We start from the raw sequence: 12,285 nt of genomic DNA, 5'->3' as shown, positions 1-12,285 counted from the left end.
GGGGAATGATGTTAAGATCTGTGTGTGGACCTGACGCATTTTACTCCGGACTCCACTCTGAGAAGCCCACTTAGTGCAACCGTGGTCTGGTTGAGATGAATGATGATCAAATGGATTTATGCTGGTATGCAAGGATAAGTAAAACACCACCTATGACAAAGACCTAAGCCCTGTGTAAAATGTTTGTTGCAGCCCTCGGTAGGGATGTGTGAATAAATAGTGAATGGTTTTGGGGACGCAGGATAGCAGAGCAGGTTAACAGGCCACCCTTTCATCTCTGGGACCTGAATAAAACCCAGGTGGTTTGGAAATGTCTCCCCCGTGCCAATGATTTGGATCTTAAATGAAATGTGGATGGCCAGTCTTCAAAACAAATAGGAGCTGTTTGCTGTTGTCCCTGAATTGACAGAAAAAGTATGGCTGCCGTATAAGCTGGAACAATTTGCACTGGTGCAGTAAAGCTTTGATCTTCTAGAGCAGCTTAGAAGGAGCATTTTCTGTGCATTTAACCTCATACCAACTGAGAGTGCTTGGCAGTGACTGGGTGCCGAAAGCTGGAAAATATTTGCTTGGCATCATTGATATCCGTTGCCTTTGAGCAGAAAAAAAAAATTACCACAAAAAACAATCTGCTGCTTTGATTCACTGCAGTAATAATGTACATTTTATTGTGCTTTAAAACAAACTCAATTGCCTGATTTAGACTGTGCATTTGTATTCCATTGTCGCCTCAGTTAAGAGTCTCTGTGAGCATTAATGGATTGTGGATTACAAAGGATGCCTCTGTTTATAAGTGACTAGGGAATGTGAGCAGCTTAGCCCAAGTTTTATTGTTACTGATTAAGGATTGCGTAGGCTGCATGTGGGCTATCATGGTGGCTGAGATCAGTGGACTCAACATGTCTTTTTGGATGTTGCTTTACATTTCACATGTTACCTGAGAGAGACGCTCCTGCACCTATTTGGTTGGCGACACTCATTGACAAGATTGGGCTTCATCCCCTGTTGTTAAATTGTAGCTTTGTTAATATCTGATGAAACCGTTTAAGTTTCACGTGAGACGCAGTCAGTCAATGGGTTTGGTGTTAGGATGATTGCTCCGTTGTTCCCATCACACGTTTACATTTAACACTATGGAGGAAGCCTAAGCCAGCAATTTTTACAGCTTCCGTTGCTTCTGCCCTTTGGTCACAGTGGAACACAAGTATCCAAACTGTGGCTCGTTATCCGTAGGTAATTCTGTCAGTCTGGCCCACGAAGCTCACATAGGTTGTTTATGTTTTCTCTTGTACTTCTTGAGTCGCTGGTTTGTCCTGTTTCACTTTACATGGGCCTGTAGGCTTGCCAAGAGCTGTTTTTGGAGCTGTTGCCTACGTGGTAGGTTAACCTCAAGTTAAAATACTACTATCTGTTGGATCAGCAAGTCAAATTGTTGTAAATGAATGGGAACCTGGATTTAAGCCTTACATGTGACCTCTCTTGCAACAGTATATGCCTATGGACCTTGAAAACACCTGCATCGAGTTCTGAAATGAACCTTTTCTTTTTTGTTTGTTCAGAAATTTGGGCAAAAAGCTAAGGCTTTAGTACAAGACCCAGCCAAGCCAGGGAAAAACAAATGAAATGAGATAATATGATTGTAAATGGTTAAGTAATGCGCCATTGGGCTGTGAGGTGTCAGCCTGGGCTCAGTTGGTAAACTCCCACCACTGGGTCGAGGTTTGTGGGTTCAAATCCCACTCCAGAGACTCGAGCACATAATCTCGGCTGACACTCCAGCGCAGAGCTGTACTGTCTGCGGTGCTGTTTTTTGGATGAGACATTAATTCAAGGCCCTCTCTCACCTTTCAATTGGGCGTTAAAAAAAAAAACTCTATGGCACCATTCAAAGAGGAGTGGAGTTCTGGTGTCCTGACCAATATTAGTCCCTCAAGTAACACCTAAAAAACAGATTATCTGGTCATCATTACAATGCTGTTTGTGGGAGCTTGCTGTGCACAAATTCACTTCAAAATGTCGCCATAGCCGGTGGTGTTACTAGAATTTCAGTACAGCATAAGCTTGATGTGTAATTTTCTTTCTACATCCACTTGGACTACTGGGGAGAAAAACAACAATCCTGCAGTAGGTTTTGACATATCAAACATGACCTGAACAGAACCTTTGAGCAGTACAACACTAGGGTGAAGTAGTGGTGCTGGTAGCAGTTTCGAGTGATGAGGCAATCGTATTGCCCTAGAAACCCAGCCTGAAACCTTTGTGTGTTGTCTGAAATGCGTATCTTCCTGCAGAATATTGGTACAAATCTAATGATGCAGGCCCAAGTGACAAAGCCAGCATCGTGGTGGGGTCTCCATCTTATGAGGTCCTATCTATCACTGGAATCTGCCAGCTTTCTACACTTGCTGTACCGTACTACATAGAAAGAGATCGATTTTGCCCACCGAGCAAACCGCTGACAATACGGCTCGAGTGTGTCGTGATTCCTGTGCGTGGAGTTCATCGGCCGCAAAGTCCTTTGGGACAACCTGAAAGACGTTATATAAATGCAGGCTCTTTTTATAGGAATTCGCACTGAGATGCACGTGAGACACATGGGAGTAAATTGTTTCCTTTCTGTCAGGGCAGTTTAGCAGGTCTCTGGGCGTGTACTATGTGTTTACAATACACAATTGCACAGGTTGTAAGTAGCCTGTTGTGGTTGGCTGAGCTCAGTGAGTTTAACTTGTCTTCCAGATCCATGCCGCCCCACATTTCTTTGTGCTTGTTGCATTAGCTCCGTGCACGCCACATCAATTTGAAAACTACAGTAGTTCCCATGTGACGGTTTCTTTTATTGAATGCGTGTGATGTCCGAACGGCTAATGACGATTCAAAGCAAGACATAGCTCTTCTGAAAATAAAGCTGAATCACTGTGCGTGGCTGCAATGCATTATACGGTAATTATTGAAGTTTCCAGCTGTTGTTATTAATGATATGAATCATAGATTCCCATTCTTTTTCTAGTATCAATATACACTCCCTGGTATGTATATTGCACGTTGAAATATTGTGTCGTAATTTAAATGCACACCTTTGTCAGAAAGTGCCTGCGTGGGTGTAAACATGTTATGTTCCGGTTTGACTGTGTGGGCTTATGTCAAATGTGTTTTAAATGTTACGTCTGCATGCACTTCCTGTCTACAAAAAGTCACTTCCTGTTGTCATGTTCATGCTACACTCTTGTATCATGTTTTGTCCCATGATAAATTTCTACACTTTCCTGTATAATGGGATTTACTTATGTAAGCTATGTAAAGTTGATAAATCACCAGGGCCAGATGAAATGTATCCTCAGCTGTTAAAAGAAGCAAGAGAGGAAATAGCAGAGGGGTTGACTATCATTTTCCAGTCCTCACTGGATACAGGTGTGGTGCTGGAGGATTGGAGAATTGCTAATGTTGTACCTCTGTTTTAAAAGGGAGCAAAGGATAGACCAAATAATTACAGGCCAGTCTGTCTAACCTCAGTAGTGGGCAAATTATTGGAATCTATTCTGAGAGACAGGATAAATTGTCACTTAGAAAGGCACAGGTTAATCAAGGATAGACAGCATGGATTTGTTAAGGGAAGATCTTGTTTGACCAACTTGATTGACTTTTTTGAAGAAGTAACAAGGAAGATTGATGAGGGTAATGCAGCTGATGTGGTCTACGTGGATTTTAGCAAGGCTTTTGACAATGTCCCACATGACAGACTGGTTAAAAAAATAAAAGCCCATAGGATCCAGGGAAATGCAGCAAGGTGGATTCAAAATTGGCTCAGTGGCAGGAAACAAAGGGTAATTGTTGAAGACTGTTTTAGTGACTAGAGGGCTGTTTCCAGTGGCGTTCTGCAGGGCTCGGTACTGGGTCCCCTGCTTTTTGTGGTGTATACTAACGATTTGGACGTAAATGTAAGGGGCATGATAAAGAAGTTTGCGGACGACGCAAAGATTGCCCGTGTGGTAAATAGCGAGGAGGATAGCTGTAGGCTGCAGGAAGATATTGATTGTCTGGTCAGATGGGCAGAAACGTGGCAAATGGAATTCAACTTGGAGAAGTGTGAGGTGATGCATTTGGGGAGGTCAAACAAGGCAACGGAATACACAATTAATGGGAAAATACTGAAAAATGTAGAGGAAGTAAGGGACCTTGGAGTGAATGTCCACAGATCCCTGAAGGTAGCAGGGCAGGTTGATAAGGTGGTTAAGAAGACATATGGAATCCTTTCCTTTATTAGCTGAGGTATAGAATACAAGAGCAGGGGGGTTATGCTGGAACTGTATATCTCATTGGTTAGGCCACAACTTGAGTACTGTGTGCAGTTCTGGTCACCTCACTACAGAAAGGATGTAAGTGCACTAGAGAGGGTACAGAGGAAATTTACGAGGATGTTGTCAGGACTGGAAAAATGCAGCTATGAGGATAGGCTGGGGTTGTTCTCCTTGGAACAGAGTAGGCTGAGGGGAGATCTGATTGAAATATACAACATTTTGAGGGGCCTAGATAGAGTGGAGGTGAAGGGTCTATTCACCTTAGCAGAGAGGTCAGTGACAAGGGGACATAGGTTTAAAGTGATTGGTAGAAAAATTAGAGAGGAGATGAGGAAAAACTTTTTCATCCAGAGGGTGGTGATGGTCTGGAACTCACTGCCTGAAAGGGTAGTTGAGGCAGAGACCCTCAACTCATTCAAAAGGAATCTGGATATGCACCTTAAGTGCTGTACGCTGCAGGGCTAAAGACCAAATGCTGGAAGGTGGGATTAGAATAAGTGGATCGTTTTTCGTCCTGCACAGAAACTATGTGCCGAGTGGCCTCTTTCTGTGCCTTAAACTTTCTATGATCCTATGAATCTGGTGTCACTGTAATTACACTGTCTGCCTGTAGTCATGCTACCATGCCTCACATCTCCCAGGCCCTTGGCTTGTACTGCAGAGCAACTCCTAGAATGTATGTTATCGCCTTGGGGAACTGACTTTCACTCACCGCAAACGTCCTTCATTTGCTTCACAACACTCTTATTTTTGATGAAACAGCCTTAGTGGTGGCTCACAGTGAGCACAATAGTATTCTGTGTTTTTTTAGATCCATGTGTTTTACATCTGTGCCTTTACCTGTGTCAACATTGCAGAGAATTCAGGAGAACCATCTTTAAAAACGATTAAGTCATTTGCAAACCCATGTAAGCATCGGGTGCAATTGTTTATTTTTAAGATGGAGATGCATTAGAACCATGGAAACATACAGTACAGAAGGATCGAGGCCTTTTCGGCCCATTGTACTTGTGCTTTCTTTTTGAAAGGACTATCCAATTAGTTCCACTCCCTGCTCTCTGCCCTACAGACTTTTCCCTTCAACTATATGTCCCGTTTCCTCTTTAAAGTTACTATTGAATTTGCTTCCACCACTCTCTTAGGCAGTGCATTCCAGATCATAACAACTCCCTGCATAAAATAATTTTTCCTCATCTTGCCTCTGCTTCTTTTACCAATAGTTTTAAACCTGTGTCCTCTAATACCTGACCCTTCTGCCAGTGGAAATAGCTTCTCCTTATTTACTGTATCAAAACCCCTCTATTAAATCTCCCCTTAACATTCTCTGCTCTAAGGAGAACAATCCCAGCGTCTCTAATCTCGCCACATAAACAAAGCGCCTTCCATGACCAGCCAATGTCCCAAAGTACTTTACACATTTGAATTATAGTCACTGTTGTAATGCAGGAAATGTGGACAGCAAGATTCCACAAACAGCAATGAGATATAGACCAGATCATCTATTTCTTTCTTTTTCAATTTTGATTGAGGGATAAATATTGGCCGGGGCAAACTCCCCTGCTTTTTATTGAAATAATGCCATGGCGTCTCTTGTCTCCACTTGAGAGAGCAGATAGGACCTCAGGTTAACGTCTCATCTGAAATACAGCACCTTAATCAGTACAGCACTCCCTCAGTACTGCACTGGAGTGCCAGCCAAGATTTTTGTGCTCAGGCCGCTGAAGTGTGAGTTGAACCCACAACTTTCTGGTTCTGGAGGTAAGAGTGCAAGCCACTGAGCCACATAACCAACATCCCTCATCCCTCCTTCCTCGGTACCATTCTGGTAACTCAGCTTCGCACCCTATCCAAAGCAATTAAAATGATCTACATTGTTGGACCAAAATGAATGCGTCTGCAGCAAAATACGGAGGATGGTAATCAACTCTTATATTGTTTGGAGCTGTAATAAAATACTTAATAAATGAAAGCTGACTGCAGCTGATGCAGACTCCATGTACTGTGGGTCCTTGTTCCTGTCCCATTACACTGCCTAGTAGCTCCTGATAATGAAGCTCTATCACATGAGCTGTGTTTGCTTGTGTCTCGCCCGTCTGTTAGGTTTTTGGCCTGATAGCAAATAAACAAATCAATCTTTTCTGGGAGAATAAAAGGCAGAGTTTAGGCTGCCGCAGGGACCTGGGGTGGAAGCAGGTTCACAGGACACAGCGGACCCCTTCCGAGAATGGCATGGACCTGTTAAGGTTTGGTTGGCTTGTGTCCCAGCACGATGCCAGCCTCTGTATTATTTCCACATTACTGAAGTCCCTGAGGCCTGATACCATTCTAGTAAATCTCCTCTGCACTCTTTTAGAACTATAGCATCATCAAGCTCAGAAGGAGGCCATTTGGTCCATCTTGCCTGTGCCAGCTCTTCGAAAGAGCTTTCCAATTTAGTCCCACAGCCCATCGTTTCCCCCGACCACCCTGCAGACTAGTGCTCTTCAAATACAGGCCCAATTGCCTTTTGAAAGTTCCCAATAGAATCTGATAAGAGTGTCTCAGATTTACTTATCCTTATCTTAAGAAAATTATTTGGTACTTGACTGTGAAAAACTTTCACTGATTTGGATGGAAGACTTTGGGAGAGCACGAAATCGGGTGGGATGGCGGGGGTGGGGAGACCGCCACCATCCCGCCTTCACCGAAATTTCGTCTGGGGTGGGAAGGCCTTTGAACGGGCTTCCTGTCCCATTGCCAATTGAGGCTCTTAATTGGGTAATTAACCCCCAATTAAGGACGTCTTCCCGCCCCAGCTGCAATTAGCCATGCGGCATAGCCCTGTCGCCACGTGGGAAGCACAGCATGTGCGGGCTCCTGCCCGGCTTCGGGGGCGGGGAGGGGTAGTGCCTGCACAAGGAACCCGGCATCGGGAAGGGGGGCCCAACTGAGGGCCACCCACCACTTTCCCTTGCTGCTGAACCCCCCTCTCCCCACAACTCCCACCTCGTAAGACTCCTCCCGCCCTGGCCTGCCTTAAGCCTGGTTCCAGTGCCGCTCCTTGATGTCTGGTCGCTGTAGCTACAGCAGCATCCACGGTCTCCGTGGTGGCGCTGCAGCTGCCAGCCTCTGATTGGCCGGCAGCTCTCCAAGGGCGGGACTTCCAGCGATGGGATCCTAAATCCTATGGAAGGCCCACCGCTGTCCATTTAAATGTCTGATTGGCACTACATTCGGTGAGCCTTCTGGAAAAGAGAGGACGCAGGGATCTCGGCGTCAGTTCCCCCTCCCCCCCGATGTTGAGACCCCCGCCGCAAGCATAAAATTCCCCCGTTTGACGGACTTTACTTGAGGAACCAAGGATCGATCACAGGGAAAGCTCCCCTGTTTATTAGATTTAAGTTTTTTGTTGACTATAACACCTCCTTCTCATGCCCTTTGCCTCTGGGTGCTTAACCTGTTCTGGGTGCTGTCTGTAAATTCCCAGGGCTATAGAGGGCTGGGGGGCGTGGGAAAGGAAGAAAGGGCAGTACTGGGAGCACTGAGAATTAATTACTAAAATTGAAAATTTACAAAGGTTCAAAAATATAGTCTGAAAATCACCTCTGTTAAAAATGTCAGTGAGAAATGAATAATGAATGTTTTGAAATTTGATGCTGCAATGATAATTTAATGTGCATCAGCTATATGGGGTATGGATGTAATGCATTACCCCATGATCTGAAGTAATGTGTTCAGATTTAAGTGGATTGGGTTGCCCGTGTGTGAGAGAGTCAGACTTGCAAACACATAGCATTTGCAGCACAAAAACAGACCATTCAGCTCAACTGGTCTAGGCTGGAGTTTATTCTCCACATGAACTTCCTCGAACCTTACTTGATCTAACCCTATCATCATATCTTCTTATACCTCTCTCCTTCATGTACCCATCTAGCTTCCCCCTAAATGCAGCTACGCAATTTGCCTCAATTACTCCACTGGGTGGCGATTTCCACACTAACCAGTCCCCATTGAATTGATAAGTGGCCATATTTCACCCACAGCTGCAAGTATTGGACTCCTGCTCAGGTAGAACTGTCTTCTTCATATCCACCCCATCAAACTCCTTCACATTGTTAATATAGCAGGTCACTCCCTCAGCCTTCATTTTTCTAGAGGATAGAGCCCCTAGTTGGTTTAGCCTTTCCTGCTACTTATAAACCTCTCTGTTGTAGTATCAGCCATGTAGATGTTTTTTTCTGATAAACTATGTACCTGAGTAAAACTGCTGTGGTCCAAGCAGTATTGAAGTTTTCCCCAACAGCTACACTGTCCAAGCAAACAGTTTCCATACAGGCATAAATCGCTCGGCATCAACTTGCCTTAGCTGGTATGGGGTCACTTCTGGCCCCCTGGAGGGTTCTCAACCCTCCATGATTGTCCAGACACTGGTGCAAATAGCCCCAGAAGAAAAATCATAGGGACATTAAAACCGTTGTGCATTTTTTTTTTTCAGTTTGCTTGATCGCTTTCGTTTATGAGTTTATAAAAATATTGGAGATGGGGGAAAAGGCTGTTTGATGGTCAAAGAGCATCTAATTGGCTAATGAAGAGCCCGTGTGCTTCTCAGTTGGCCACGGGAAGCCTGTGCATATTGGGCAAGCAGTGATGAGAGTGTGGGGTGGCGAATGGTTGGAGGCCGGAGGTCCTGAGTTGAAACCTCCCAGGATTACGTCCCAGCTAGAAATGGCAACCCTACATGGAGCCAGGTTGCAAGAAGATGTGCCATGGCGGTGGAACAGTAGCTCACATTGGAGGAATGTTTGTTCCAAACTGGTGCGGGCTCATATGCAAAAGAGAATATAGAGTTTGGAAGGGGGAGGGGTGGGGATAGGGATGATGGGAATGTAAATAATGTAATGTTTCGAACTTATCAATACAGAAATCAAGTATGTGCTAATCAGTGCTCTGAACATGAAAAGATTTTTCTTTAGAAAATAAGAGATGAAAGAAAATGTAAAACTACAAAGTGGAAATGTGTGGTATTTTAATTTGGTTGAAACATTCCATGTCAGTTTGGAACCCGGCCCAGGAGAAGGGGATCAGCAAAACCAGAGATTTCTTTAGCTTTCGGTGTGTGTTTACATGGCGATAGGGACAGCCCGGTTTATTTGTTGGGATTCAGCCACCTCATCAGGTGCTAATATTGTGACCAACTCCAGGCGCTTACCCATTGTCTCTCGAGATAAGGAGGCCAAAGAAGAAAGAAAGAAGAAAGTGAGGTGGAAGTGAAAACAAAATTCCATATGGAGTGTGGAGAGGTGAAGGCTTGAGGCCAGGGAGGGGGCAATGTGGACCATAGGGAGTAAGGAGGTGAGGACATGGAGGGGCAATGTGAAGCTTACAAGGGTAAAAAGTGATAATAGGGAGAGGCAAGGCAAGGAGGCGGAAGGCCATAGACGTCTCGTGTAGGGCCAGGGGCAACTTGAGTAAGGAGGCTGTTTGATTAGAGGAACAATGAGTCTGAAAGACGTAGTGTGATGGATAAGGGATGAGGAAGCTTAACGGCAGAAGTAAAGTGAGTTAAAAGCAGGGATGAGACGTTAGATTATATTTTGATCCAATTCTCTTTTTTACAGCAACCTTCCCTGTCGATACGTATCCCTCATTCAGCAGGGACAGAGGTGATGGATTACAAGTGTGTCAAGCTTCTGTGCATTGATAACCCCTACTGCAATAACTCCCACTCCCTCGGATGGGAGATTGGGCACTGTGTAGATTGTGGGTGGCTCCATTATGGAGAATGATAGTGTTGCCAACTCTGGTTGAATGTATTCCTGGAGGTTTTATCACATGACCTCCCACCTCAAACTACTCCAACCCCCACACTCTGCTCATTGGTCCATCCTCCAGGCACACTACCCTCCCATGCCAATAGGAAAGGGAACAAACTTTTTGATGCCCAATTGGATTAAGCTTGACCATTAGTAATGCAACTCTTTTTCCCCATCTCCGATATTTTTCTGCTTAATAAGCTAAGGTCTGTGAAGAAAATGAAAAAAAAAACACTATTTTCTTTAATGGACCTGTGATTTTTCTGCTGGGTTCTTGCTCGCAGTGTCCTGGAGATTAATCTTCAATTCCTGGAGACTCCAGCACAATCCTGGAGGGTTGGCATCTCTAATAGTGCATGTGACTAACCAAATACAGATGCCTGCTGGGAGCAAACTGGGCATTAGTTGAGCCCAGTGAGTCGGTGAGAAAATGAGGACAGGCACTGATACGTTAAACTATAGCATCATGCAATGAGCATCTTGCCCTTGGAAGGTTGGAGTTAAAGATATTCTCAAGGTTGATGGCGAGTGTTGCGTGCTTTCGAATGGAGAAACAGATGGCCTTGTGGTATTTTCCCCTCAAGCAGAGTTTGTCAAAGGAATCTGCTCAGAAACAGCGAGCTGCTGGAAACCCTGATGACACCTGTGATTGCAGCTTGCAGACCTGAATTCAAACTAGAACGAGGTCTAGAATGAAATGGTGGGGGCAACATTGGAGATTTAGAACAGAGGGCAGGATAAACCTCTTTACGCAGAGAGTTGTGAGGCTGTGGAATTCACTCCCAGTGTTTGTTTCTGCCTCGCAACTATGTCAATGTTCAAGATAAGATTGCATAGATGGCTAAAGAATCAAAAGGGATGAATGGAGATTAGAACAGAGTGGGTAAATGTGATAGTGATTGCTCACGTGATGAGTAAGCACTAATACAGAGTGATTGGGCCAAATGGCTTCTTTTCCTGTTGTAACCTCTTTGTATTTCTGTGAATTAAGGCTGCTGCTCCTTTATCGTCTCTTGATCACTTTCAGGTTAGTTTAATAGATTCAGAAGTATCCATTTCATATGTAGTCAGACTGATTTGATTTGGTCAGCCAAGTGTCTGATGTGTGTGGAAATTTATCACCTTGTTTGAAAGTGTCGAATCCTAATTACCTGATACAGAGTTGGCACTGTTCCTAGTCTAAAAGGCTTTGGTGAAAAGTCATCACAACCGACAGACCCTCAAGTGCATTTGGAGAGAGGGAGAACAAGATTGCCTATGACTCAGAGTTAAATTGTGAGGAAAGGTTATATAGACTAGCCCTGTATTCCCTTTAGTATAGAAGTATAGTATGGGCGGCACAGTGGCGCAGTGGTTAGCACCGCAGCCTCACAGCTCCAGCGACCCGAGGTTCAATTCTGGGTACTGCCTGTGTGGAGTTTGCAAGTTCTCCCTGTGTCTGCGTGGGTTTTCTCCGGGTGCTCCGGTTTCCTCCCACCACCAAAAGACTTGCAGGTTGATCGGTAAATTGGCCATTTTAAATTGCCCCTAGTATAGGTAGGTGGTAGGAGAATATAGGGACAGGTGGGGATGTGGTAGGGATATGGGATTAGTGTAGGATTAGTATAAATGGGTGGTTGATGGTCGGCACAGACTCGGTGGGCCGAAGGGCCTGTTTCAGTGCTGTATCTCTAAATAAATGAATAAAGATGAAGTGGTGATCTAATTGAGGCATTTAAGACCTTAAAGGAGTTGATGGGGTGGATACAAACTATTTCCTCTGGTGGGGGAGTCCAGAACAAGGGGATATAACTTTAAAATTAGAGCTAGGCTGTTCAGGGGAAATGTCAGGAAGCATTTCTTCCAATAAAGAGTAGTGTAAGTCTGGAACACTCTCCTCCAAAAAGGTGTTGAGGCTGGTGGGGGCGGTAATCAATTACGTTTCAAAACTGAGATTGGTAAATCTTTGTATTAAGGCAAGCGTATTCAGGGATATGGAAGTAAAGCAGGTAGTTGGAGGTAAGATGCAGATCAGCCAAGATCTAACAATGGCAAAACAAGCTCGAAGGGTTTAATGGCTATCTCCTTAGTTAGCATGTGGATGTGAATTCCATGCTGGAAGCAAAGATTGCAATGTTGATTACTGTCGAAGCTCTCTGTAGAATTTTGGGTCCTGCTTTGTATTTCAGAATTGATCCCTCTGAATCAAACATTGCCGC

At 44.5% G+C, this 12,285-nt stretch overlaps 1 protein-coding gene across 11 annotated transcripts in view; it reads left to right on the top strand.

The window, feature by feature from the left end:
• Nucleotides 1-12,285, top strand: part of plekha6 (pleckstrin homology domain containing, family A member 6) — a 307,598-nt gene that overhangs the window by 171,822 nt on the left and 123,491 nt on the right. For 2 of the 11 annotated variants that reach the window (XM_068057427.1, XM_068057428.1), the window contains exon 2: nt 2,737-2,940. The exons of the other annotated variants lie outside the window; for them this stretch is intronic. The gene's annotated coding sequence lies outside the window, so the exon portion shown is untranslated. The remainder of the gene's footprint in view (nt 1-2,736; nt 2,941-12,285) is intronic. 11 annotated transcript variants of the gene reach the window in all.

This window comes from Heterodontus francisci, chromosome 25 (genome assembly GCF_036365525.1).
Source record: "Heterodontus francisci isolate sHetFra1 chromosome 25, sHetFra1.hap1, whole genome shotgun sequence".
In the NCBI taxonomy this organism is placed as follows: Eukaryota; Metazoa; Chordata; class Chondrichthyes; order Heterodontiformes; family Heterodontidae; genus Heterodontus; species Heterodontus francisci.
Note: the sequence above shows the minus strand (reverse complement) of the source record. Positions and strands in the feature narration are given on the sequence as shown.